The sequence below is a fragment of the Phyllobates terribilis genome, unplaced genomic scaffold, assembly GCF_046119375.1.
Source record: "Phyllobates terribilis strain yellow unplaced genomic scaffold, ASM4611937v1 Scaffold_4__5_contigs__length_816908805, whole genome shotgun sequence".
In the NCBI taxonomy this organism is placed as follows: domain Eukaryota; kingdom Metazoa; phylum Chordata; class Amphibia; order Anura; family Dendrobatidae; genus Phyllobates; species Phyllobates terribilis.
Window position 1 is genome coordinate 369,570,880 of NW_027362764.1, and position 26,293 is coordinate 369,597,172.

A 26,293-nucleotide genomic window follows, 5' to 3' on the forward strand; every position below is an offset into this window, starting at 1 on the left:
ATATTTTGGATTTTTGAAAATTTCACTTTTTTGTGAAAATATCCACTAAATGAGGGAATAATATGTGTGAGGGTACCCCAGGAGAGTTCCAAATGTGTGGGTAGAATATATATCCCACTGGGGTAAAATTGAAAAAAGTTGAGAACATTCTTTTTTGGACTTAGTCATTTTTCCGGCGTTTATCAGACTTTCAGATAGGGCAAATGTCAGTGAGCGTTCCGATTTCAGTTCCAGAGCGATTCGCCCAATGAGTCCTTGATATTTAGTCGTTTTCAGACAATATTTTGGATTTTTGAAAATTTCACTTTTTTGTGAAAATATCCACTAGATGAGGGAATAATATGTGTGAGGGTACCCCAGGAGAGTTCAAAATGTGTGTGGGTAGAATATATATCCCACGGGGGTAAAATTGAAAAAAGTTGAAAAAAAATTTTTTTTGGACTTAGTCATTTTTCCGGCGTTTATCAGACTTTCAGATAGGGGAAATGTCAGTGAGCGTTCCGATTTCAGTTCCAGAGCGATTCGCCCAATGAGTGCTTGATATTTAGTCGTTTTCAGCCAATATTTTGGATTTTTGAAAATTTCACTTTTTTGTGAAAATATCCACTAGATGAGGGAATAATATGTGTGAGGGTACCCCAGGAGAGTTCCAAATGTGTGTGGGTAGAATATACATCCCACTGGGGTAAAATTGAAAAAAGTTGAGAAAATTTTTTTTTGGAGTTAGTCATTTTCCGGCGTTTATCAGACTTTCAGATAGGGCAAATGTCAGTGAGCGTTCCGATTTCAGTTCCAGAGTGATTCGCCCAATGAGTCCTTGATATTTAGTCGTTTTCAGACAATATTTTGGATTTTTGAAAATTTCACTTTTTTGTGAAAATATCCACTAAATGAGGGAATAATATGTGTGAGGGTACCCAGGAGAGTTCAAAATGTGTGTGGGTAGAATATATATCCCACGGGGGTAAAATTGAAAAAATTTGAAAAAAAATTTTTTTGGACTTAGTCATCTTTCCGGCGTTTATCAGACTTTCAGATAGGGGAAATGTCAGTGAGCGTTCCGATTTCAGTTCCAGAGCGATTCGCCCAATGAGTCCTTGATATTTAGTCGTTTTCAGCCAATATTTTGGATTTTTGAAAATTTCACTTTTTTGTGAAAATATCCACTAAATGAGGGAATAATATGTGTGAGGGTTCCCCAGGAGAGTTCCAAATGTGTGTGGGTAGAATATATATCCCACTGGGGTAAAATTGAAAAAAGTTGAGAAAATTCTTTTTTGGACTTAGTCATTTTTCCGGCGTTTATCAGACTTTCAGATAGGGCAAATGTCAGTGATCGTTCCGATTTCAGTTCCAGTGCGATTCGCCCAATGAGTCCTTGATATTTAGTCGTTTTCAGCCAATATTTTGGATTTTTCAAAATTTCACTTTTTTGTGAAAATATCCACTAGATGAGGGAATAATATGTGTGAGGGTATCCCATGAGAGTTCCAAATGTGTGTGGGTAGAATATATATCCCACGGGGGTAAAATTGAAAAAAGTTGAAAAAAAATTTTTTTTGGACTTAGTCATTTTTCCGGCGTTTATCAGACTTTCAGATAGGGCAAATGTCAGTGAGCGTTCTGATTTCAGTTCTAGAGCCTTTCGCCCAATGAGTCCTTGATATTTAGTCGTTTTCAGCCAATATTTTGGATTTTTGAAAATTTCACTTTTTTGTGAAAATATCCACTAAATGAGGGAATAATATGTGTGAGGGTACCCCAGGAGAGTTCCAAATGTGTGGGTAGAATATATATCCCACTGGGGTAAAATTGAAAAAAGTTGAGAACATTCTTTTTTGGACTTAGTCATTTTTCCGGCGTCTATCAGAGTTTCAGATAGGGCAAATGTCAGTGAGCGTTCCGATTTCAGTTCCAGAGCGATTCGCCCAATGAGTCCGTGATATTTAGTCGTTTTCAGCCAATATTTTGGATTTTTGAAAATTTCACTTTTTTGTGAAAATATCCACTAGATGAGGGAATAATATGTGTGAGGGTTCCCCAGGAGAGTTCCAAATGTGTGTGGGTAGAATATATATCCCACTGGGGTAAAATTGAAAAAAGTTGAGAAAATTCTTTTTTGGACTTAGTCATTTTTCCGGCGTTTATCAGACTTTCAGATAGGGCAAATGTCAGTGATCGTTCCGATTTCAGTTCCAGTGCGATTCGCCCAATGAGTCCTTGATATTTAGTCGTTTTCAGCCAATATTTTGGATTTTTCAAAATTTCACTTTTTTGTGAAAATATCCACTAGATGAGGGAATAATATGTGTGAGGGTACCCCAGGAGAGTTCCAAATGTGTGTGGGTAGAATATATATCCCACGGGGGTAAAATTGAAAAAAGTTGAAAAAAAATTTTTTTTGGACTTAGTCATTTTTCCGGCGTTTATCAGAGTTTCAGATAGGGGAAATGTCAGTGAGCGTTCCGATTTCAGTTCCAGAGCGATTCGCCCAATGAGTGCTTGATATTTAGTCGTTTTCAGCCAATATTTTGGATTTTTGAAAATTTCACTTTTTTGTGAAAATATCCACTAAATGAGGGAATAATATGTGTGAGGGTACCCCAGGAGAGTTCCAAATGTGTGGGTAGAATATATATCCCACTGGGGTAAAATTGAAAAAAGTTGAGAACATTCTTTTTTGGACTTAGTCATTTTTCCGGCGTCTATCAGAGTTTCAGATAGGGCAAATGTCAGTGAGCGTTCCGATTTCAGTTCCAGAGCGATTCGCCCAATGAGTCCGTGATATTTAGTCGTTTTCAGCCAATATTTTGGATTTTTGAAAATTTCACTTTTTTGTGAAAATATCCACTAGATGAGGGAATAATATGTGTGAGGGTTCCCCAGGAGAGTTCCAAATGTGTGTGGGTAGAATATATATCCCACTGGGGTAAAATTGAAAAAAGTTGAGAAAATTCTTTTTTGGACTTAGTCATTTTTCCGGCGTTTATCAGACTTTCAGATAGGGCAAATGTCAGTGATCGTTCCGATTTCAGTTCCAGTGCGATTCGCCCAATGAGTCCTTGATATTTAGTCGTTTTCAGCCAATATTTTGGATTTTTCAAAATTTCACTTTTTTGTGAAAATATCCACTAGATGAGGGAATAATATGTGTGAGGGTACCCCAGGAGAGTTCCAAATGTGTGTGGGTAGAATATATATCCCACGGGGGTAAAATTGAAAAAAGTTGAAAAAAAATTTTTTTTGGACTTAGTCATTTTTCCGGCGTTTATCAGACTTTCAGATAGGGGAAATGTCAGTGAGCGTTCCGATTTCAGTTCCAGAGCGATTCGCCCAATGAGTGCTTGATATTTAGTCGTTTTCAGCCAATATTTTGGATTTTTGAAAATTTCACTTTTTTGTGAAAATATCCACTAAATGAGGGAATAATATGTGTGAGGGTACCCCAGGAGAGTTCCAAATGTGTGTGGGTAGAATATATATCCCACTGGGGTAAAATTGTAAAAAGTTGAGAAAATTTTTTTTTGGACTTAGTCATTTTTCCGGCGTTTATCAGACTTTCAGATAGGGCAAATATCAGTGAGCGTTCCGATTTCAGTTCCAGAGCTATTCGCCCAATGAGTCCTTGATATTTAGTCGTTTTCAGCCAATATTTTGGATTTTTGAAAATTTCACTTCTTTGTGAAAATATCCACTAGATGAGGGAATAATATGTGTGAGGGTACCCCAGGAGAGTTCCAAATGTGTGTGGGTAGAATATACATCCCACTGGGGTAAAATTGAAAAAAGTTGAGAAAATTTTTTTTTGGAGTTAGTCATTTTCCGGCGTTTATCAGACTTTCAGATAGGGCAAATGTCAGTGAGCTTTCCGATTTCAGTTCCAGAGTGATTCGCCCAATGAGTCCTTGATATTTAGTCGTTTTCAGACAATATTTTGGATTTTTGAAAATTTCACTTTTTTGTGAAAATATCCACTAAATGAGGGAATAATATGTGTGAGGGTACCCAGGAGAGTTCCAAATGTGTGTGGGTAGAATATATATCCCACGGGGGTAAAATTGAAAAAATTTGAAAAAAATTTTTTTTGGACTTAGTCATCTTTCCGGCGTTTATCAGACTTTCAGATAGGGGAAATGTCAGTGAGCGTTCCGATTTCAGTTCCAGAGCGATTCGCCCAATGAGTCCTTGATATTTAGTCGTTTTCAGACAATATTTTGGATTTTTGAAAATTTCACTTTTTTGTGAAAATATCCACTAGATGAGGGAATAATATGTGTGAGGGTACCCCAGGAGAGTTCCAAATGTGTGTGGGTAGAATATACATCCCACTGGGGTAAAATTGAAAAAAGTTGAGAAATTTTTTTTTTGGAGTTAGTCATTTTTCCGGCGTTTATCAGACTTTCAGATAGGGCAAATGTCAGTGAGCGTTCTGATTTCAGTTCTAGAGCCTTTCGCCCAATGAGTCCTTGATATTTAGTCGTTTTCAGCCAATATATTGGATTTTTGAAAATTTCACTTTTTTGTGAAAATATCCACTAAATGAGGGAATAATATGTGTGAGGGTACCCCAGGAGTGTTCCAAATGTGTGTGGGTAGAATATATATCCCACGGGGGTAAAATTGAAAAAAGTTGAAAAAAAATTTTTTTTGGACTTAGTCATTTTTCCTGCGTTTATCAGACTTTCAGATAGGGGAAATGTCAGTGAGGGTTCCGATTTCAGTTCCAGAGCGATTCGCCCAATGAGTCCTTGATATTTAGTCGTTTTCAGACAATATTTTGGATTTTTGAAAATTTCACTTTTTTGTGAAAATATCCACTAAATGAGGGAATAATATGTGTGAGGGTACCCCAGGAGAGTTCCAAATGTGTGTTTGTAGAATATATATCCCACGGGGGTAAAATTGAAAAAAGTTGAAAACAAATTTTTTTGGACTTAGTCATTTTTCCGGCGTTTATCAGACTTTCAGATAGGGCAAATGTCAATGAGAGTTCCGATTTCAGTTCCAGAGTGATTCGCCCAATGAGTCCCTGATATTTAGTCGTTTTCAGCCAATATTTTGGATTTTTGAAAATTTCACTTTTTTGTGAAAATATCCACTAGATGAGGGAATAATATGTGTGAGGGTACCCCAGGAGAGTTCCAAATGTGTGTGGGTAGAATATATATCCCACTGGGGTAAAATTGAAAAAAGTTGAGAAAATTCTTTTTTGGACTTAGTCATTTTTCCGGCGTTTATCAGACTTTCAGATAGGGCAAATATCAGTGAGCGTTCTGATTTCAGTTCCAGAGCCTTTCGCCCAATGAGTCCTTGATATTTAGTCGTTTTCAGCCAATATTTTGGATTTTTGAAAATTTCACTTGTTTGTGAAAATATCCACTAAATGAGGGAATAATATGTGTGAGGGTACCCCAGGAGAGTTCCAAATGTGTGTGAGTAGAATATATATCCCACGGGGGTAAAATTGAAAAAAGTTGAAAAAAAATTTGTTTTGGACTTAGTCATTTTTCCGGCGTTTATCAGACTTTCAGATAGGGGAAATGTCAGTGAGCGTTCCGATTTCAGTTCCAGAGCGATTCGCCCAATGAGTCCTTGATATTTAGTCGTTTTCAGCCAATATTTTGGATTTTTGAAAATTTCACTTTTTTGTGAAAATATCCACTAAATGAGGGAATAATATGTGTGAGGGTACCCCAGGAGAGTTCCAAATGTGTGTGGGTAGAATATATATCCCACTGGGGTAAAATTGTAAAAAGTTGAGAAAATTTTTTTTTGGACTTAGTCATTTTTCCGGCGTTTATCAGACTTTCAGATAGGGCAAATATCAGTGAGCGTTCCGATTTCAGTTCCAGAGCTATTCGCCCAATGAGTCCTTGATATTTAGTCGTTTTCAGCCAATATTTTGGATTTTTGAAAATTTCACTTTTTTGTGAAAATATCCACTAGATGAGGGAATAATATGTGTGAGGGTACCCCAGGAGAGTTCCAAATGTGTGTGGGTAGAATATACATCCCACTGGGGTAAAATTGAAAAAAGTTGAGAAAATTCTTTTTTGGACTTAGTCATTTTTCCGGCGTTTATCAGACTTTCAGATAGGGCAAATGTCAGTGAGCGTTCCGATTTCAGTTCCAGAGCTATTCGCCCAATGAGTCCTTGATATTTAGTCGTTTTCAGCCAATATATTGGATTTTTGAAAATTTCACTTTTTTGTGAAAATATCCACTAAATGAGGGAATAATATGTGTGAGGGTACCCCAGGAGTGTTCCAAATGTGTGTGGGTAGAATATATATCCCACGGGGGTAAAATTGAAAAAAGTTGAAAAAAAATTTTTTTTGGACTTAGTCATTTTTCCTGCGTTTATCAGACTTTCAGATAGGGGAAATGTCAGTGAGCGTTCCGATTTCAGTTCCAGAGCGATTCGCCCAATGAGTCCTTGATATTTAGTCGTTTTCAGACAATATTTTGGATTTTTGAAAATTTCACTTTTTTGTGAAAATATAAACTAAATGAGGGAATAATATGTGTGAGGGTACCCCAGGAGAGTTCCAAATGTGTGTTTGTAGAATATATATCCCACGGGGGTAAAATTGAAAAAAGTTGAAAACAAATTTTTTTGGACTTAGTCATTTTTCCGGCGTTTATCAGACTTTCAGATAGGGCAAATGTCAATGAGAGTTCCGATTTCAGTTCCAGAGTGATTCGCCCAATGAGTCCCTGATATTTAGTCGTTTTCAGCCAATATTTTGGATTTTTGAAAATTTCACTTTTTTGTGAAAATATCCACTAGATGAGGGAATAATATGTGTGAGGGTACCCCAGGAGAGTTCCAAATGTGTGTGGGTAGAATATATATCCCACTGGGGTAAAATTGAAAAAAGTTGAGAAAATTCTTTTTTGGACTTAGTCATTTTTCCGGCGTTTATCAGACTTTCAGATAGGGCAAATATCAGTGAGCGTTCTGATTTCAGTTCCAGAGCCTTTCGCCCAATGAGTCCTTGATATTTAGTCGTTTTCAGCCAATATTTTGGATTTTTGAAAATTTCACTTTTTTGTGAAAATATCCACTAAATGAGGGAATAATATGTGTGAGGGTACCCCAGGAGAGTTCCAAATGTGTGTGGGTAGAATATATATCCCACGGGGGTAAAATTGAAAAAAGTTGAAAAAAAATTTATTTTGGACTTAGTCATTTTTCCGGCGTTTATCAGACTTTCAGATAGGGGAAATGTCAGTGAGCGTTCCGATTTCAGTTCCAGAGCGATTCGCCCAATGAGTCCTTGATATTTAGTCGTTTTCAGCCAATATTTTGGATTTTTGAAAATTTCACTTTTTTGTGAAAATATCCACTAAATGAGGGAATAATATGTGTGAGGGTACCCCAGGAGAGTTCCAAATGTGTGTGGGTAGAATATATATCCCACTGGGGTAAAATTGTAAAAAGTTGAGAAAATTTTTTTTTGGACTTAGTCATTTTTCCGGCGTTTATCAGACTTTCAGATAGGGCAAATATCAGTGAGCGTTCCGATTTCAGTTCCAGAGCTATTCGCCCAATGAGTCCTTGATATTTAGTCGTTTTCAGCCAATATTTTGGATTTTTGAAAATTTCACTTTTTTGTGAAAATATCCACTAGATGAGGGAATAATATGTGTGAGGGTACCCCAGGAGAGTTCCAAATGTGTGTGGGTAGAATATACATCCCACTGGGGTAAAATTGAAAAAAGTTGAGAAAATTCTTTTTTGGACTTAGTCATTTTTCCGGCGTTTATCAGACTTTCAGATAGGGCAAATGTCAGTGAGCGTTCCGATTTCAGTTCCAGAGCTATTCGCCCAATGAGTCCTTGATATTTAGTCGTTTTCAGCCAATATATTGGATTTTTGAAAATTTCACTTTTTTGTGAAAATATCCACTAAATGAGGGAATAATATGTGTGAGGGTACCCCAGGAGTGTTCCAAATGTGTGTGGGTAGAATATATATCCCACTGGGGTAAAATTGAAAAAAGTTGAGAAAATTCTTTTTTGGACTTAGTCATTTTTCCGGCGTTTATCAGACTTTCAGATAGGGCAAATATCAGTGAGCGTTCTGATTTCAGTTCCAGAGCGATTCGCCCAATGAGTCCTTGATATTTAGTCGTTTTCAGCCAATATTTTGGATTTTTGAAAATTTCACTTTTTTGTGAAAATATCCACTAAATGAGGGAATAATATGTGTGAGGGTACCCCAGGAGAGTTCCAAATGTGTGTGGGTAGAATATATATCCCACGGGGGTAAAATTGAAAAAATTTGAAAAAAAATTTTTTTAGACTTAGTCATCTTTCCGGCGTTTATCAAACTTTCAGATGGGGGAAATGTCAGTGAGCGTTCCGATTTCAGTTCCAGAGCGATTCGCCCTATGAGTCCTTGATATTTAGTCGTTTTCAGCCAATATTTTGGATTTTTGAAAATTTCACTTTTTTGTGAAAATATCCACTAAATGAGGGAATAATATGTGTGAGGGTACCCCAGGAGAGTTCCAAATGTGTGTGGGTAGAATATATATCCCACGGGGGTAAAATTGAAAAAATTTGAAAAAATTTTTTTTTATACATAGTCATCTTTCCGGCGTTTATCAGACTTTCCGATAGGGGAAATGTCAGTGAGCGTTCCGATTTCAGTTCCAGAGCGATTCGCCCAATGAGTCCTTGATATTTAGTCGTTTTCAGCCAATATTTTGGATTTTTGAAAATTTCACTTTTTTGTGAAAATATCCACTAAATGAGGGAATAATATGTGTGAGGGTACCCCAGGAGAGTTCCAAATGTGTGTGGCTAGAATATATATCCCACGGGGGTAAAATTGAAAAAGGTGAAAAAAAATTTGTTTTGGATTTAGTCATTTTTCCGGCGTTTATCAGACTTTCAGATAGGGCAAATGTCAGTGAGCATTCCGATTTCAGTTCCAGAGTGATTCGCCCAATGAGTCCTTGATATTTAGTCGTTTTCAGCCAATATTTTGGATTTTTGAAAATTTCACTTTTTTGTGAAAATATCCACTAAATGAGGGAATAATATGTGTGAGGGTACCCCAGGAGAGTTCCAAATGTGTGTGGGTAGAATATATATCCCACTGGGGTAAAATTGAAAAAAGTTGAGAAAATTTTTTTTTGGACTTAGTCATTTTTCCGGCGTTTATCAGACTTTCAGATAGGGCAAATTTCAGTGAGCGTTCTGATTTCAGTTCCAGAGCCTTTCGCCCAATGAGTCCGTGATATTTAGTCGTTTTCAGCCAATATTTTGGATTTTTGAAAATTTCACTTTTTTGTGAAAATATCCACTAAATGAGGGAATAATATGTCTGAGGGTACCCCAGGAGAGTTCCAAATGTGTGTGGGTAGAATATATATCCCACTGGGGTAAAATTGAAAAAAGTTGAGAAAATTCTTTTTTGGACTTAGTCATTTTTCCGGCGTTTATCAGACTTTCAGATAGGGCAAATGTCAGTGAGCGTTCCCATTTCAGTTCCAGAGTGATTCGCCCAATGAGTACTTGATATTTAGTCGTTTTCAGCCAATATTTTGGATTTTTGAAAATTTCACCTTTTTTGTGAAAATATCCACTAAATGAGGGAATAATATGTGTGAGCGTACCCCAGGAGAGTTCCAAATGTGTGTGGGTAGAATATATATCCCACTGGGGTAAAATTGAAAAAAGTTGAGAAAATTCTTTTTTGGACTTAGTCATTTTTCCGGCGTTTTTCAGACTTTCAGTTAGGGCAAATGTCTGTGAGCGTTCCGATTTCAGTTCCAGAGTGATTCGCCCAATGAGTACTTGATATTTAGTCGTTTTCAGCCAATATTTTGGATTTTTGAAAATTTCACCTTTTTTGTGAAAATATCCACTAAATGAGGGAATAATATGTGTGAGCGTACCCCAGGAGAGTTCCAAATGTGTGTGGGTAGAATATATATCCCACTGGGGTAAAATTGAAAAAAGTTGAGAAAATTCTTTTTTGGACTTAGTCATTTTTCTGGCGTTTATCAGACTTTCAAATAGGGCAAATGTCAATGAGCGTTCCGATTTCAGTTCCAGAGCGATTCGCCCAATGAGTCCTTGATATTTAGTCGTTTTCAGCCAATATTTTGGATTTTTGAAAATTTCACTTTTTTGTGAAAATATCCACTAAATGAGGGAATAATATGTCTGAGGGTACCCCAGGAGAGTTCCAAATGTGTGTGGGTAGAATATATATCCCACTGGGGTAAAATTGAAAAAAGTTGAGAAAATTCTTTTTTGGACTTAGTCATTTTTCCGGCGTTTATCAGACTTTCAGATAGGGCAAATGTCAGTGAGTGTTCCCATTTCAGTTCCAGAGCAATTCGCCCAATGAGTCCTTGATATTTAGTCGTTTTCAGCCAATATTTTGGATTTTTGAAAATTTTACTTTTTTGTGAAAATATCCACTAAATGAGGGAATAATATGTGTGAGGGTACCCCAGGAGAGTTCCAAATGTGTGTGGGTAGAATATATATCCCACTGGGGTAAAATTGAAAAAAGTTGAGAAAATTCTTTTTTGGACTTAGTCATTTTTCCGGCGTTTATCAGACTTTCAGATAGGGCAAATATGAGTGAGCGTTCCGATTTCAGTTCCAGAGCAATTCGCCCAATGAGTCCTTGATATTTAGTCGTTTTCAGCCAATATTTTGGATTTTTAAAAATTTCACTTTTTTGTGAAAATATCCACTAAATGAGGGAATTCTATGTGTGAGGGTACCCCAGGAGAGTTCCAAATGTGTGTGGGTAGAATATATATCCCACGGGGGTAAAATTGAAAAAAGTTGAAAAAAATTTTTTTTTGGACTTAGTCATTTTGCCGGCGTTTATCAGACTTTCAGATAGGGCAAATGTCAGTGAGCGTTCTGATTTCAGTTCCAGAGCGATTCGCCCAATGAGTCCTTGATATTTAGTCGTTTTCAGCCAATATTTTGGATTTTTGAAAATTTCACTTTTTTGTGAAAATATCCACTAAATGAGGGAATAATATGTGTGAGGGTACCCCAGGAGAGTTCCAAATGTGTGTGGGTAGAATGTATATCCCACTGGGGTAAAATTGAAAAAAGTTGAGAAAATTTTTTTTTGGACTTAGTCATTTTTCCGGCGTTTATCAGACTTTCAGATAGGGCAAATGTCAGTGAGCGTTCTGATTTCAGTTCCAGAGCCTTTCGCCCAATGAGTCCGTGATATTTAGTCATTTTCAGCCACTATTTTGGATTTTTGAAAATTTCACTTTTTTGTGAAAATATTCACTAAATGAGGGAATAATATGTGTGAGGGTACCCCAGGAGAGTTCCAAATGTTTGTGGGTAGAATATATATCCCACGGGGGTAAAATTGAAAAAAGTTGAAAAAAAATTTTTTTTGGACTTAGTCATTTTTCCGGCGTTTATCAGACTTTCAGATAGGGCAAATGTTAGTGAGCGTTCCAATTTCAGTTCCAGAGTGATTCGCCCAATGAGTCCTTGATATTTAGTCGTTTTCAGCCAATATTTTGGATTTTTGAAAATTTCACTTTTTTGTGAAAATATCCACTAGATGAGGGAATAATATGTGTGAGGGTACCCCAGGAGAGTTCCAAATGTGTGTGGGTAGAATATATATCCCACGGGGGTAAAATTGAAAAAAGTTGAGAAAATTCTTTTTTGGACTTAGTCATTTTTCCGGCGTTTATCAGACTTTCAGATAGGGCAAATATGAGTGAGCGTTCCGATTTCAGTTCCAGAGCGATTCGCCCAATGAGTCCTTGATATTTAGTCGTTTTCAGCCAATATTTTGGATTTTTGAAAATTTCACTTTTTTGTGAAAATATCCACTAAATGAGGGAATAATATGTGTGAGGGTACCCCAGGAGAGTTCCAAATGTGTGTGGGTAGAATATATATCCCACTGGGGTAAAATTGAAAAAAGTTGAGAAAATTTTTTTTTGGACTTAGTCATTTTTCCGGCGTTTATCAGACTTTCAGATAGGGCAAATGTCAGTGAGCGTTCTGATTTCAGTTCCAGAGCCTTTCGCCCAATGAGTCCGTGATATTTAGTCATTTTCAGCCACTATTTTGGATTTTTGAAAATTTCACTTTTTTGTGAAAATATTCACTAAATGAGGGAATAATATGTGTGAGGGTACCCCAGGAGAGTTCCAAATGTTTGTGGGTAGAATATACATCCCACGGGGGTAAAATTGAAAAAATTTGAAAAAAAATTTGTTTAGACATAGTGATCTTTCCGGCGTTTATCAGACTTTCAGATAGGGGAAATGTCAGTGAGCGTTCCAATTTCAGTTCCAGAGCGATTCGCCCAATGAGTCCTTGATATTTAGTCGTTTTCAGCCAATATTTTGGATTTTTGAAAATTTCACTTTTTTGTGAAAATATCCACTAAATGAGAGAATAATATGTGTGAGGGTACCCCAGGAGAGTTCCAAATGTGTGTGGGTAGAATATATATCCCACGGGGGTAAAATTGAAAAAATTTGAAAAAAAATTTTTTTAGACATAGTCATCTTTCCGGCGTTTATCAGACTTTCAGATAGGGGAAATGTCAGTGAGCGTTCCGATTTCAGTTCCAGAGCGATTCGCCCAATGAGTCCTTGATATTTAGTCGTTTTCAGCCAATATTTTGGATTTTTGAAAATTTCACTTTTTTGTGAAAATATCCACTAAATGAGGGAATAATATGTGTGAGGGTACCCCAGGAGAGTTCCAAATGTGTGTGGGTAGAATATATATCCCACGGGGGTAAAATTGAAAAAAGTTGAAAAAAAATTTTTTTAGACATAGTCATCTTTCCGGCGTTTATCAGACTTTCAGATAGGGGAAATGTCAGTGAGCGTTCCGATTTCAGTTCCAGAGCGATTCGCCCAATGAGTCCTTGATATTTAGTAGTTTTCAGCCAATATTTTAGATTTTTGAAAATTTCACTTTTTTGTGAAAATATCCACTAAATGAGGGAATAATATTTGTGAGGGTACCCCAGGAGAGTTCCAAATGTGTGTGGCTAGAATATATATCCCACGGGGGTAAAATTGAAAAAAGGTGGAAAAAAAATTTTTTGGGGATTTAGTCATTTTTCCGGCATTTATCAGACTTTCATATAGGGCAAATGTCAGTGAGCATTCTGATTTCAGTTCCAGAGTGATTCGCCCAATGAGTCCTTGATATTTAGTCGTTTTCAGCCAATATTTTGGATTTTTGAAAATTTCACTTTTTTGTGAAAATATCCACTAAATGAGGGAATAATATGTGTGAGGGTACCCCAGGAGAGTTCCAAATGTGTGTGGGTAGAATATATATCCCACTGGGGTAAAATTGAAAAAAGTTGAGAAAATTTTTTTTTGGACTTAGTCATTTTTCCGGCGTTTATCAGACTTTCAGATAGGGCAAATGTCAGTGAGCGTTCTGATTTCAGTTCCAGAGCCTTTCGCCCAATGAGTCCGTGATATTTAGTCATTTTCAGCCACTATTTTGGATTTTTGAAAATTTCACTTTTTTGTGAAAATATTCACTAAATGAGGGAATAATATGTGTGAGGGTACCCCAGGAGAGTTCCAAATGTTTGTGGGTAGAATATATATCCCACGGGGGTAAAATTGAAAAAAGTTGAAAAAAATTTTTTTTAAGACTTAGTCATTTTTCCGGCGTTTATCAGACTTTCAGATAGGGCAAATGTTAGTGAGCGTTCCAATTTCAGTTCCAGAGTGATTCGCCCAATGAGTCCTTGATATTTAGTCGTTTTCAGCCAATATTTTGGATTTTTGAAAATTTCACTTTTTTGTGAAAATATCCACTAGATGAGGGAATAATATGTGTGAGGGTACCCCAGGAGAGTTCCAAATGTGTGTGGGTAGAATATATATCCCACGGGGGTAAAATTGAAAAAAGTTGAAAAAAATTTTTTTTTGGACTTAGTCATTTTGCCGGCGTTTATCAGACTTTCAGATAGGGCAAATGTCAGTAAGCGTTCTGATTTCAGTTCCAGAGCGATTCGCCCAATGAGTCCTAGATATTTAGTCGTTTTCAGCCAATATTTTGGAATTTTGAAAATTTCACTTTTTTGTGAAAATATCCACTAAATGAGGGAATAATATGTGTGAGGGTACCCCAGGAGAGTTCCAAATGTGTGTGGGTAGAATATATATCCCACTGGGGTAAAATTGAAAAAAGTTGAGAAAATTCTTTTTTGGACTTAGTCATTTTTCCGGCGTTTATCAGACTTTCAGATAGGGCAAATATCAGTGAGCGTTCCGATTTCAGTTCCAGAGCGATTCGCCCAATGAGTCCTTGATATTTAGTCGTTTTCAGCCAATATTTTGGATTTTTGAAAATTTCACTTTTTTGTGAAAATATCCACTAGATGAGGGAATAATATGTGTGAGGGTACCCCAGGAGAGTTCCAAATGTGTGTGGGTAGAATATATATCCCACGGGGGTAAAATTGAAAAAAGTTGAGAAAATTCTTTTTTGGACTTAGTCATTTTTCCGGCGTTTATCAGACTTTCAGATAGGGAAAATATCAGTGAGCGTTCCGATTTCAGTTCCAGAGCGATTCGCCCAATGAGTCCTTGATATTTAGTCGTTTTCAGCCAATATTTTGGATTTTTGAAAATTTCACTTTTTTGTGAAAATATCCACTAAATGAGGGAATAATATGTGTGAGGGTACCCCAGGAGAGTTCCAAGTGTGTGTGGGTAGAATATATATCCCACGGGGGTAAAATTGAAAAAAGTTGAAAAAAATTTTTTTAGACATAGTCATCTTTCCGGCGTTTATCAGACTTTCAGATAGGGGAAATGTCAGTGAGCGTTCCGATTTCAGTTCCAGAGCGATTCGCCCAATGAGTCCTTGATAAGATAAGATAAGATAAGATAAGATATACTTTATTTATCCCGGAGGAAATTGCGGTATCACAGCAGCAGAACACAGATCTCGAAAATGACACATATGATAACATAACATTTGGAATGCTTTAGACATTGCTTTTCAGACATTTGTTAAACACCCCCATAGCTGTTGGAACAAACGATCTCCTGTATTTTTCCTTTTTACACCTTAGTTGTATTAGGCGATTGCTGAATGTGCTCTTCTGTTTCGCAAACAGTTCATAAAGCGGGTGTGTGTTGTTGCCCATTATAGCTCTGCACTTCTTCTTAATCCTATCCTCTACCACCTCTTCAAAAGTCCCAAGCTGTAGGCCCACCGTCGCGCTAGCCTTCTTTATAAGTTTGTTGAGCTTGCTGGCGTCAGCAACACGCACACTGTTACCCCAGCAAATTATTGCCGCAAAGGTGGCACTAGCCACAATGGATTGGTAGAACACCTCAAGCATTTTGCCACACACATTAAAAGACCTTAACGTCCTTAGGAAGTACAATCTACTCATCCCCTTCTTGTAGACCTTCTCCACGTGGCACTTCCAGTCTAGTCGTTTTCAGCCAATATTTTGGATTTTTGAAAATTTCACTTTTTTGTGAAAATATCCACTAAATGAGGGAATAATATGTGTGAGGGTACCCAGGAGAGTTCCAAATGTGTGTGTGTAGAATATATATCCCACGGGGGTAAAATTGAAAAAAGTTGAAAAAAAATTTTTTTAGACATAGTCATCTTTCCGGCGTTTATCAGACTTTCAGATAGGGGAAATGTCAGTGAGCGTTCCGATTTCAGTTCCAGAGCGATTAGCCCAATGAGTCCTTGATATTTAGTCGTTTTCAGCCAATATTTTAGATTTTTGAAAATTTCACTTTTTTGTGAAAATATCCACTAAATGAGGGAATAATATTTGTGAGGGTACCCCAGGAGAGTTCCAAATGTGTGTGGCTAGAATATATATCCCACGGGGGTAAAATTGAAAAAAGGTGAAAAAATTTTTTTTTTGGATTTAGTCATTTTTCTGGCGTTTATCAGACTTTCAGATAGGGCAAATGTCAGTGAGCATTCCGATTTCAGTTCCAGAGTGATTCGCCCAATGAGTCCTTGATATTTAGTCGTTTTCAGCCAATATTTTGGATTTTTGAAAATTTCACTTTTTTGTGAAAATATCCACTAAATGAGGGAATAATATGTGTGAGGGTACCCCAGGAGAGTTCCAAATGTGTGTGGGTAGAATATATATCCCACTGGGGTAAAATTGAAAAAAGTTGAGAAAATTTTTATTTGGACTTAGTCATCTTTCCGTCGTTTATCAGACTTTCAGATAGGTGAAATGTCAGTGAGCGTTCCGATTTCAGTTCCAGAGCCTTTCGCCCAATGAGTCCTTGATATTTAGTCGTTTTCAGCCAATATTTTGGATTTTTGAAAATTTCACTTTTTTGTGAAAATATCCACTAAATGAGGGAATAATATGTGTGAAGGTACCCCAGGAGAGTTCCAAATGTGTGTGGGTAGAATATATATCCCACGGGGGTAAAATTGAAAAAAGTTGAGAAAATTCTTTTTTGGACTTAGTCATTTTTCCGGCGTTTATCAGACTTTCAGATAGGGAAAATATCAGTGAGCGTTCCGATTTCAGTTCCAGAGCGATTCGCCCAATGAGTCCTTGATATTTAGTCGTTTTCAGCCAATATTTTGGATTTTTGAAAATTTCACTTTTTTGTGAAAATATCCACTAAATGAGGGAATAATATGTGTGAGGGTACCCCAGGAGAGTTCCAAATGTGTGTGGGTAGAATATATATCCCACGGGGGTAAAATTGAAAAAAGTTGAAAAAATTTTTTTTAGACATAGTCATCTTTCCGGCGTTTATCAGACTTTCAGATAGGGCAAATGTCAGTGAGCGTTCCGATTTCAGTTCCAGAGCGATTCGCCCAATGAGTCCTTGATATTTAGTCGTTTTCAGCCAATATTTTGGATTTTTGAAAATTTCACTTTTTTGTGAAAATATCCACTAAATGAGGGAATAATATGTGTGAGGGTACCCCAGGAGAGTTCCAAATGTGTGTGGGTAGAATATATATCCCACGGGGGTAAAATTGAAAAAAGTTGAAAAAAATTTTTTTAGACATAGTCATCTTTCCGGCGTTTATCAGACTTTCAGATAGGGGAAATGTCAGTGAGCGTTCCGATTTCAGTTCCAGAGCGATTCGCCCAATGAGTCCTTGATATTTAGTCGTTTTCAGCCAATATTTTGGATTTTTGAAAATTTCACTTTTTTGTGAAAATATCCACTAAATGAGGGAATAATATGTGTGAGGGTACCCCAGGAGAGTTCCAAATGTGTGTGGGTAGAATATATATCCCACTGGGGTAAAATTGAAAAAAGTTGAGAAAATTTTTTTTTGGACTTAGTCATTTTTCCGGCGTTTATCAGACTTTCAGATAGGGCAAATGTCAGTGAGCGTTCTGATTTCAGTTCCAGAGCCTTTCGCAGAATGAGTCCGTGATATTTAGTCGTTTTCAGCCAATATTTTGGATTTTGGAAAATTTCACTTTTTTGTGAAAATATCCACTAAATGAGGGAATAATATGTGTGAGGGTACCCCAGGAGAGTTCCAAATGTGTGTGGGTAGAATATATATCCCACGGGGGTAAAATTGAAAAAAGGTGAAAAAAAATTTTTTTTGGATTTAGTCATTTTTCCGGCGTTTATCAGACTTTCAGATAGGGCAAATGTCAGTGAGCATTCCGATTTCAGTTCCAGAGTGATTCGCCCAATGAGTAATTGATATTTAGTCGTTTTCAGCCAATATTTTGGATTTTTGAAAATTTCACTTTTTTGTGAAAATATCCACTAGATGAGGGAATAATATGTGTGAGGGTACCCCAGGAGAGTTCCAAATGTGTGTGGGTAGAATATATATCCCACGGGGGTAAAATTGAAAAAAGTTGAGAAAATTCTTTTTTGGACTTAGTCATTTTTCCGGCGTTTATCAGACTTTCAGATAGGGAAAATATCAGTGAGCGTTCCGATTTCAGTTCCAGAGCGATTCGCCCAATGAGTCCTTGATATTTAGTCGTTTTCAGCCAATATTTTGGATTTTGGAAAATTTCACTTTTTTGTGAAAATATCCACTAAATGAGGGAATAATATGTGTGAGGGTACCCCAGGAGAGTTCCAAATGTGTGTGGGTAGAATATATATCCCACGGGGGTAAAATTGAAATAAGTTGAAAAAAAATTTTTTTGGACTTAGTCATCTTTCCGTCGTTTATCAGACTTTCAGATAGGTGAAATGTCAGTGAGCGTTCCGATTTCAGTTCCAGACCCTTTCGCCCAATGAGTCCTTGATATTTAGTCGTTTTCAGCCAATATTTTGGATTTTTGAAAATTTCACTTTTTTGTGAAAATATCCACTAAATGAGGGAATAATATGTCTGAGGGTACCCCAGGAGAGTTCCAAATGTGTGTGGGTAGAATATATATCCCACTGGGGTAAAATTGAAAAAAGTTGAGAAAATTCTTTTTTGGACTTAGTCATTTTTCCGGCGTTTATCAGACTTTCAGATAGGGCAAATGTCAGTGAGCGTTCTGATTTCAGTTCCAGAGCCTTTCGCCCAATGAGTCCGTGATATTTAGTCGTTTTCAGCCAATATTTTGGATTTTGGAAAATTTCACTTTTTTGTGAAAATATCCACTAAATGAGGGAATAATATGTGTGAGGGTACCCCAGGAGAGTTCCAAATGTGTGTGGGTAGAATATATATCCCACGGGGGTAAAATTGAAAAAAGTTGAGAAAATTCTTTTTTGGACTTAGTCATTTTTCCGGCGTTTATCAGACTTTCAGATAGGGAAAATATCAGTGAGCGTTCCGATTTCAGTTCCAGAGCGATTCGCCCAATGAGTACTTGATATTTAGTCGTTTTCAGCCAATATTTTGGATTTTTGAAAATTTCACTTTTTTGTGAAAATATCCACTAGATGAGGGAATAATATGTGTGAGGGTACCCAAGGAGAGTTCAAAATGTGTGTGGGTAGAATATATATCCCACTGGGGTAAAATTGAAAAAAGTTGAGAAAATTCTTTTTTGGACTTAGTCATTTTTCTGGCGTTTATCAGACTTTCAGATAGGGCAAATGTCAGTGAGCGTTCCGATTTCAGTTCCAGAGCGATTCGCCCAATGAGTCCTTGATATTTAGTCGTTTTCAGCCAATATTTTGGATTTTTGAAAATTTCACTTTTTTGTGAAAATATCCACTAAATGAGGGAATAATATGTCTGAGGGTACCCCAGGAGAGTTCCAAATGTGTGTGGGTAGAATATATATCCCACTGGGGTAAAATTGAAAAAAGTTGAGAAAATTCTTTTTTGGACTTAGTCATTTTTCCGGCGTTTATCAGACTTTCAGATAGGGCAAATGTCAGTGAGCATTCTGATTTCAGTTCCAGAGCCTTTCGCCCAATGAGTCCGTGATATTTAGTCATTTTCAGCCACTATTTTGGATTTTTGAAAATTTCACTTTTTTGTGAAAATATTCACTAAATGAGGGAATAATATGTGTGAGGGTACCCCAGGAGAGTTCCAAATGTTTGTGGGTAGAATATATATCCCACTGGGGTAAAATTGAAAAAAGTTGAGAAAATTTTTTTTTTTACTAAGTCATTTTTCCGGCGTTTATCAGACTTTCAGATAGGGCAAATGTCAGTGAGCATTCTGATTTCAGTTCCAGAGCGATTCGCCCAATGAGTCCTTGATATATAGTCGTTTTCAGCCAATATTTTGGATTTTTGAAAATTTCAATTTTTTGTGAAAATATCCACTAAATGAGGGAATAATATGTGTGAGGGTACCCCAGGAGAGTTCCAAATGTGTGTGGGTAGAATATATATCCCACTGGGGTAAAATTGAAAAAAGTTGATAAAAAATTTTTTTGGACTAAGTCATTTTTCCGGCGTTTATCAGACTTTCAGATAGGGCAAATGTCAGTGAGCATTCCGATTTCAGTTCCAGATCGATTCGCCCAATGAGTCCTTGATATTTAGTCGTTTTCAGCCAATATTTTGGATTTTTGAAAATTTCACTTTTGTGAAAATATCCACTAAATGAGTGAATAATATGTGTGAGGGTACCCCAGGAAAGTTTCAAATGTGTGTGGGTAGAATATATATCCCACGGGGGTAAAATTGAAAAAAGTTTAAAAAATTTTTTTTTTGGACTTAGTCATCTTTCCGGCGTTTATCAGACTTTCAGATAGGGGAAATGTCAAAGAGCATTCTGATTTCAGTTCCAGAGCGATTCGCCCAATGAGTCCTTGATATTTAGTCGTTTTCAGCCAATATTTTGGATTTTTGAAAATTTCACCTTTTTTGTGAAAATATCCACTAAATGAGGGAATAATATGTGTGAGGGTACCCCAGGAGAGTTACAAATGTGTGTGGGTAGAATATATATCCCACTGGGGTAAAATTGAAAAAAGTTGAGAAAATTCTTTTTTGGACTTAGTCATTTTTCCGGCGTTTATCAGACTTTCAGATAGGGCAAATGTCAGTGAGCATTCTGATTTCAGTTCCAGAGCGATTCGCCCAATGAGTCCTTGATATTTAGTCGTTTTCAGCCAATATTTTGGATTTTTGAAAATTTCACTTTTTTGTGAAAATATCCACTAAATGAGGGAATAATATGTCTGAGGGTACCCCAGGAGAGTTCCAAATGTGTGTGGGTAGAATATATATCACACTGGGGTAAAATTGAAAAAAGTTGAGAAAATTCTTTTTTGGACTTAGTCATTTTTCCGGCGTTTATCAGACTTTCAGATAGGGCAAATGTCAGTGAGTATTCCCATTTCAGTTCCAGAGCGATTCGCCCAATGAGTCCTTGATATTTAGTCGTTTTCAGCCAATATTTTGGATTTTTGAAAATTTTACTTTTTTGTGAAAATATCCACTAAATGAGGGAATAATATGTCTGAGGGTACCCCAGGAGAGTTCCAAATGTGTGTGGGTAGAATATATATCCCACTGGGGTAAAATTGAAAAAAGTTGAGAAAATTCTTTTTTGGACTTAGTCATTTTTCCGGCGCTTATCAGACTTTCAGATAGGGCAAATGTCAGTGAGCGTTTAGATTTCAGTTCCAGAGCAATTCGCCCAATGAGTCCTTGATATTTATTCGTTTTCAGCCAATATTTTGGATTTTTGAAAATTTCATTTTTTTGTGAAAATATCCACTAAATGAGGGAATAAAATGTGTGAGGGTACCCCAGGAGAGTTCCAAATGTGTGTGGGTAGAATATATATCCCACTGGGGTAAAATTGAAAAAAGTTGAGAAAATTCTTTTTTGGACTTAGTCATTTTTCCGGCGTTTATCAGACTTTCAGATAGGGCAAATGTCAGTGAGCGTTCTGATTTCAGTTCCAGAGCGATTCGCCCAATGAGTCCTTGATATTTAGTCGTTTTCAGCCAATATTTTGGATTTTTGAAAATTTCACTTTTTTGTGAAAATATCCACTAAATGAGGGAATAATATGTGTGAGGGTACCCCAGGAGAGTTCCAAATGTGTGTGGGTAGAATATATGTCCCACGGGTGTAAAATTGAAAAAAATTGAAAAAAATTTTTTTTTGGACTTAGTCATTTTTCCGGCGTTTATCAGACTTTCAATAGGGCAAATGTCAGTGAGCGTTCTGATTTCAGTTCCAGAGCGATTCGCCCAATGAGTCCTTGATATTTAGTCGTTTTCAGCCAATATTTTGAATTTTTGAAAATTTCACTTTTTTGTGAAAATATCCACTAGATGAGGGAATAATATGTGTGAGGGTACCCCAGGAGAGTTCCAAATGTGTGTGGGTAGAATATATATCCCACTGGGGTAAAATTGAAAAAAGTTGAGAAAATTCTTTTTTGGACTTAGTCATTTTTCCGGCGCTTATCAGACTTTCAGATAGGGCAAATGTCAGTGAGCGTTTAGATTTCAGTTCCAGAGCAATTCGCCCAATGAGTCCTTGATATTTAGTCGTTTTCAGCCAATATTTTGGATTTTTGAAAATTTCACTTTTTTGTGAAAATATCCACTAAATGAGGGAATAATATGTGTGAGGGTACCGCATGAGAGTTCCAAATGTGTGTGGGTAGAATATATATCCCACTGGGGTAAAATTGAAAAAAGTTGAGAAATTTTTTTTTTTTACTAAGTCATTTTTCCGGCGTTTATCAGACTTTCAGATATGGCAAATGTCAGTGAGCATTCTGATTTCAGTTCCAGAGCGATTCGCCCAATGAGTCCTTGATATATAGTTGTTTTCAGCCAATATTTTGGATTTTTGAAAATTTCACTTTTTTGTGAAAATATCCACTAAATGAGGGAATAATATGTGTGAGGGTACCCCAGGAGAGTTCCAAATGTGTGTGGGTAGAATATATATCCCACTGGGGTAAAATTGAAAAAAGTTGATAAAAAATTTTTTTGGACTAAGTCATTTTTCCGGCGTTTATCAGACTTTCAGATAGGGCAAATGTCAGTGAGCATTCCGATTTCAGTTCCAGATCGATTCGCCCAATGAGTCCTTGATATTTAGTCGTTTTCAGCCAATATTTTGGATTTTTGAAAATTTCACTTTTGTGAAAATATCCACTAAATGAGTGAATAATATGTGTGAGGGTACCCCAGGAAAGTTTCAAATGTGTGTGGGTAGAATATATATCCCACGGGGGTAAAATTGAAAAAAGTTGAAAAAATTTTTTTTTTGGACTTAGTCATCTTTCCGGCGTTTATCAGACTTTCAGATAGGGGAAATGTCAAAGAGCATTCTGATTTCAGTTCCAGAGCGATTCGCCCAATGAGTCCTTGATATTTAGTCGTTTTCAGCCAATATTTTGGATTTTTGAAAATTTCACCTTTTTTGTGAAAATATCCACTAAATGAGGGAATAATATGTGTGAGGGTACCCCAGGAGAGTTACAAATGTGTGTGGGTAGAATATATATCCCACTGGGGTAAAATTGAAAAAAGTTGAGAAAATTCTTTTTTGGACTTAGTCATTTTTCCGGCGTTTATCAGACTTTCAGATAGGGCAAATGTCAGTGAGCATTCTGATTTCAGTTCCAGAGCGATTCGCCCAATGAGTCCTTGATATTTAGTCGTTTTCAGACAATATTTTGGATTTTTGAAAATTTCACTTTTTTGTGAAAATATCCACTAAATGAGGGAATAATATGTCTGAGGGTACCCCAGGAGAGTTCCAAATGTGTGTGGGTAGAATATATATCACACTGGGGTAAAATTGAAAAAAGTTGAGAAAATTCTTTTTTGGACTTAGTCATTTTTCCGGCGTTTATCAGACTTTCAGATAGGGCAAATGTCAGTGAGTATTCCCATTTCAGTTCCAGAGCGATTCGCCCAATGAGTCCTTGATATTTAGTCGTTTTCAGCCAATATTTTGGATTTTTAAAAATTTTACTTTTTTGTGAAAATATCCACTAAATGAGGGAATAATATGTCTGAGGGTACCCCAGGAGAGTTCCAAATGTGTGTGGGTAGAATATATATCCCACTGGGGTAAAATTGAAAAAAGTTGAGAAAATTCTTTTTTGGACTTAGTCATTTTTCCGGCGCTTATCAGACTTTCAGATAGGGCAAATGTCAGTGAGCGTTTAGATTTCAGTTCCAGAGCAATTCGCCCAATGAGTCCTTGATATTTAGTCGTTTTCAGCCAATATTTTGGATTTTTGAAAATTTCATTTTTTTGTGAAAATATCCACTAAATGAGGGAATAATATGTGTGAGGGTACCCCAGGAGAGTTCCAAATGTGTGTGGGTAGAATATATATCCCACTGGGGTAAAATTGAAAAAAGTTGATAAAATTTTTTTTTGGACTAAGTCATTTTTCCGGCGTTTATCAGACTTTCAGATAGGGCAAATGTCAGTGAGCATTCCGATTTCAGTTCCAGATCGATTCGCCCAATGAGTCCTTGATATTTAGTCGTTTTCAGCCAATATTTTGGATTTTTGAAAATTTCACTTTTGTGAAAATATCCACTAAATGAGTGAATAATATGTGTGAGGGTACCCCAGGAAAGTTTCAAATGTGTGTGGGTAGAATATATATCCCACGGGGGTAAAATTGAAAAAAGTTTAAAAAATTTTTTTTTGGACTTAGTCATCTTTCCGGCGTTTATCAGACTTTCAGATAGGGGAAATGTCAATGAGCATTCTGATTTCAGTTCCAGAGCGATTCGCCCAATGAGTCCTTGATATTTAGTCGTTTTCAGCCAATATTTTGGATTTTTGAAAATTTCACCTTTTTTGTGAAAATATCCACTAAATGAGGGAATAATATGTGTGAGGGTACCCCAGGAGAGTTACAAATGTGTGTGGGTAGAATATATATCCCACTGGGGTAAAATTGAAAAAAGTTGAAAAAATTCTTTTTTGGACTAAGTCATTTTTCCGGCGTTTATCAGACTTTCAGATAGGGCAAATGTCAGTGAGCATTCCGATTTCAGTTCCAGATCGATTCGCCCAATGAGTCCTTGATATTTAGTCGTTTTCAGCCAATATTTTGGATTTTTGAAAATTTCACTTTTGTGAAAATATCCACTAAATGAGTGAATAATATGTGTGAGGGTACCCCAGGAAAGTTTCAAATGTGTGTGGGTAGAATATATATCCCACGGGGGTAAAATTGAAAAAAGTTTAAAAAATTTTTTTTTGGACTTAGTCATCTTTCCGGCGTTTATCAGACTTTCAGATAGGGGAAATGTCAATGAGCATTCTGATTTCAGTTCCAGAGCGATTCGCCCAATGAGTCCTTGATATTTAGTCGTTTTCAGCCAATATTTTGGATTTTTGAAAATTTCACCTTTTTTGTGAAAATATCCACTAAATGAGGGAATAATATGTGTGAGGGTACCCCAGGAGAGTTCCAAATGTGTGTGGGTAGAATATATGTCCCACGGGTGTAAAATTGAAAACAATTGAAAAATATTTTTTTTTGGACTTAGTCATTTTTCCGGCGTTTATCAGACTTTCAATAGGGCAAATGTCAGTGAGCGTTCTGATTTCAGTTCCAGAGCGATTCGCCCAATGAGTCCTTGATATTTAGTCGTTTTCAGCCAATATTTTGGATTTTTGAAAATTTCATTTTTTTGTGAAAATATCCACTAGATGAGGGAATAATATGTGTGAGGGTACCCCAGGAGAGTTCCAAATGTGTGTGGGTAGAATATATATCCCACTGGGGTAAAATTGAAAAAAGTTGAGAAAATTCTTTTTTGGACTTAGTCATTTTTCCGGCACTTATCAGACTTTCAGATAGGGCAAATGTCAGTGAGCGTTTCGATTTCAGTTCCAGAGCAATTCGCCCAATGAGTCCTTGATATTTAGTCGTTTTCAGCCAATATTTTGGATTTTTGAAAATTTCACTTTTTTGTGAAAATATCCACTAAATGAGGGAATAATATGTCTGAGGGTACCCCAGGAGAGTTCCAAATGTGTGTGGGTAGAATATATATCCCACTGGGGTAAAATTGAAAAAAGTTGAGAAAATTCTTTTTTGGACTTAGTCATTTTTCCGGCGTTTATCAGACTTTCAGATAGGGCAAATGTCAGTGAGCATTCCGATTTCAGTTCCAGATCGATTCGCCCAATGAGTCCTTGATATTTAGTCGTTTTCAGCCAATATTTTGGATTTTTGAAAATTTCACTTTTGTGAAAATATCCACTAAATGAGTGAATAATATGTGTGAGGGTACCCCAGGAAAGTTTCAAATGTGTGTGGGTAGAATATATATCCCACGGGGGTAAAATTGAAAAAAGTTGAAAAAATTTTTTTTTTGGACTTAGTCATCTTTCCGGCGTTTATCAGACTTTCAGATAGGGGAAATGTCAAAGAGCATTCTGATTTCAGTTCCAGAGCGATTCGCCCAATGAGTCCTTGATATTTAGTCGTTTTCAGCCAATATTTTGGATTTTTGAAAATTTCACTTTTTTGTGAAAATATCCACTAAATGAGGGAATAATATGTCTGAGGGTACCCCAGGAGAGTTCCAAATGTGTGTGGGTAGAATATATATCACACTGGGGTAAAATTGAAAAAAGTTGAGAAAATTCTTTTTTGGACTTAGTCATTTTTCCGGCGTTTATCAGACTTTCAGATAGGGCAAATGTCAGTGAGTATTCCCATTTCAGTTCCAGAGCGATTCGCCCAATGAGTCCTTGATATTTAGTCGTTTTCAGCCAATATTTTGGATTTTTGAAAATTTTACTTTTTTGTGAAAATATCCACTAAATGAGGGAATAATATGTCTGAGGGTACCCCAGGAGAGTTCCAAATGTGTGTGGGTAGAATATATATCCCACTGGGGTAAAATTGAAAAAAGTTGAGAAAATTC